General features: G+C 34.9%; 1 pseudogene; it reads left to right on the top strand.

The window, feature by feature from the left end:
• The first annotated feature begins 1,828 nt into the window (after positions 1-1,828).
• Positions 1,829-1,957, top strand: LOC129406216 (U6 spliceosomal RNA; annotated as a pseudogene).
• Positions 1,958-2,819: the final 862 nt, after the last annotated feature.

The raw sequence follows: 2,819 nt of genomic DNA, 5'->3' as shown, positions 1-2,819 counted from the left end.
TCTATTGCCATGGAGGCCCGTCCCTGTCTAACTGCCTACATCACTACTAAACATAACTTCAGATATTCAAGAATTAAAGAAAAATAAGTAAAATTATAAAACCTTAAATGGACTGGGTGGAGAGAGTAGGGAAAAGCAGATTGTTTATAAAAGTCCAAAAGTAAACTGAATGCTAGAAGATAATGGAGCAGTAGCCTCAAGGATTAAGAAAACTATATTTAAATTCAGAATTTCATGCAGATTTTAATGATCATTAAAAAAAATCAAGACTAATATCTGTAGATGAGAAGAATAAAATCTAAGAATTTGTAGGTTAGAAAGAATTGGGGGTTTAAAGACCCTAAGAAGAGACACACAGTAGAAAATAGAGATGAAGTCATGAAATTTGCTTATAAATGGATAGACATGGAGAGTATCATGCTAAGTGAAATGAGTCAGAAAGAGAGGGACAGACATAGAGGGACTGCACTCATTTGTGGAGTATACAATAACATCACATGAGGCTGACACCCAAGGACAGTAGATACAGGGGCTAGGAGGATTGCCCCATAGCTGGAAGACTGCTTCATGAGCAGAGGGAAGAAAGCAAATGGAACAGAGAAGGGGTCGCTAAGAAAATGATGGCTGGAGGAATCAGTGGGAATGGGAGATGTTTGCTGAAAGTAGATAATGGACCAAACATGATGTCCTCTCAGTGTCTGTGTTGCAAGCCATAATGCCTAAAAGGAGAGAAAGAGTATGGGGAATATTGTTGCCATGGAGGCTGGGGGAAGGTAGGAAAAGGGGGTATATTGGAGATATTCATGATGGGGAATGTGCACTGGTGGAGGGATGGGTGTTTGATCATTGTGTGATTGTAACCCAAACATGACAGTTTGTAACTATCTCATGGTGATTCAATGAAATTAAAAAAAATTTTAAATATTAACTACTAAATCAATATTACTACCATTTGGCAATTATTAGCATTATTATGATTTACCTAGCTAAGTCTGAGCTAGCTTAATTTCACTAAAACTTTTCAAACCACATATCCTATCTTCCAGATATCTCTTTGATTTAATATGGCAACATGATAGTTTAGGATACAAGGAGTTTCACTGTAACATTCCAGTGATGTAATTAGGAAGGATCCCTATTGTTATATGAACTCATTAGTTCAGAAAAGATTGAAAAAATAAACTACTGGGTATCCAAGAGTTTTGGTTTGTAGAAACATGTAGTATGAATCATTTTAAAAGAAAGCCTCTTTATCTGAAGGGTATCAATGTTGCAAAGAAGCATACATCTTGGGAAGATGGTTGCCACACACCTTTCTCAAGAGGTATTAACTTCAATAAGGAGATAAGAGTAAAAGTCTAGCTAAAAAATATTACGTAGCTTTTAGTGATAAACAAACACAAAATAAATCACTAAGATTTGAGATGCAGTAGTATAGGTCTTGAACTATACTACTGGAGAAGGAATCCCAAGCAATCAATATCAACTTTTAGAGATATCATTACCAATGTATCTTCAACAATATCCACCAGGTACTGGGAATGAGAAACATTTATTGTACCTTAAGAAAAATTAAATTTTATATTTCACAAGCAATTAAGTGATAAAAAACCTAGTTTTTTCCTCTATTGATGGCAAAATGACATTTGAAATTAATGTCACCTGGTCCTGGCTAAAATTATTGCAACATATATCATAAAATAGTGCCCTTACCCCCCCAAAAAAACAGTACCCAATAGGATATTTAATGATACACTATAATGATTGCCACAGACATCTAGTGCCAGAAAATAATGTGTACTATTTTTTATTATTATTTATAATCATCCTGAAAGTTCTATGCAAATCTTATAAAATTTCAAAATGAAAGAAAAAATTGAAGAATCTAAAATTATGTGCATAAGCATGGCCCCTGTGCAAGGATGACACGCAAATTCGTGAAGCGTTCCATATTTTTAAGAAAAAAAAAGAAAAAAAAAGAAAAAGAAAATTATGTGCATAGATATCCAATAAAATAAAAATTTTTAGAATCAGTGAGAAACTATGAAATGTCCCAGATATAAGGATGGACCTAGTGTACAGCAGGTAAGACTTTTGCTTTGCATGTGGTCAGCCTGGGTTTGATCTCTGGAATCATATATGGTGTCCCTGCCAGAAGTGATCCCTGAGGTGACAGCCAGGAGTAAGCCTTAAACACCATTGGGTGTAATGTAACACAGAAATTGAGATTTAGTAAATCTAATGCAAATTTGTAATCTACCCTCCCCCCAAAAAACAAACTTTTAAGATATACGAAATTTTCAAATATAAGTGTACTATATAGTTATTCAATAGTTTTAACAGGAAATCAAATAGTGAAAAAGTTAAAATCAATTTTTATCAACTATCATCAGCACTGCACTGTAGCACTGTTGTCCCGTTGCTCATGAATTTGCTCGAGCAGGTACCAGTAATATCTCCATTGTGAGACTTGTTGTTACTGTTTTTTCTGGCATATTAAATATGCCACAGGTAGCTTGCCAAGCTCTGTCCTGTAGGCGAGATAGTCTCGGTAGCTTGCTGGGCTCTCCAAGAGGGACAGAGGAATTGAACCTGGGTTGGCAAAGTGCAAGACAAAGGCCCTACCTGCTGTGCTATGGCTCCTGTAGAACTATCATCAGCATTTTATAATTATTGTACGACTAAGCAAAATATATTAAAATTAATTCATATAATACATATGCTGAAGTACAAAGTTTGAATAAGATTTAGTGTGATTTATATTCTGGTTTACCAAAAAAGAAGGATGAACCAAAACAGTTGCATACAAAAATCTCAGG

The sequence above is a fragment of the Sorex araneus genome, chromosome 6 (genome assembly GCF_027595985.1).
Source record: "Sorex araneus isolate mSorAra2 chromosome 6, mSorAra2.pri, whole genome shotgun sequence".
NCBI classification, from domain to species: domain Eukaryota; kingdom Metazoa; phylum Chordata; class Mammalia; order Eulipotyphla; family Soricidae; genus Sorex; species Sorex araneus.
The sequence above is the reverse complement of the archived record's forward strand: the minus strand, read 5'-3'. Positions and strand labels throughout refer to the sequence as shown.